Consider the following 278-nt stretch of genomic DNA (forward strand, 5'->3'; position numbering starts at 1 on the left):
GGGCCCCCCCCCCCAACAAGAAGCCCTTCCCCAGCCACCGCCTGGTGGAGCCCGTGCCCGACGCGCACTTCCGAGGACTCACGTGCCTGGAGCACGAGAACGAGAAGGTGAACATGTACTGTGTTGCTGACGACCAGCTCATCTGTGCCTTATGCAAACTGGTGGGCCGCCACCGGGACCACCAAGTGGCATCCCTCAGCGATCGCTTCGAGAAGCTGAAGGTAAGCGGCGAGCCCACGGGCCGGGGGGCTGCGGGGGCTGGTGTTGGCTGAGGGGCT

General features: G+C 66.2%; 1 pseudogene; it reads left to right on the forward strand.

Annotated features, from left to right (window-relative positions):
- The window catches only part of LOC104275751, a 661-nt pseudogene extending 440 nt beyond the window's left edge, over positions 1-221 (forward strand).
- The last annotated feature ends 57 nt before the right edge of the window (positions 222-278 follow it).

The sequence above is a fragment of the Apaloderma vittatum genome, unplaced genomic scaffold, assembly GCF_000703405.1.
Source record: "Apaloderma vittatum isolate BGI_N311 unplaced genomic scaffold, ASM70340v1 scaffold33500, whole genome shotgun sequence".
NCBI classification, from domain to species: Eukaryota; Metazoa; Chordata; class Aves; order Trogoniformes; family Trogonidae; genus Apaloderma; species Apaloderma vittatum.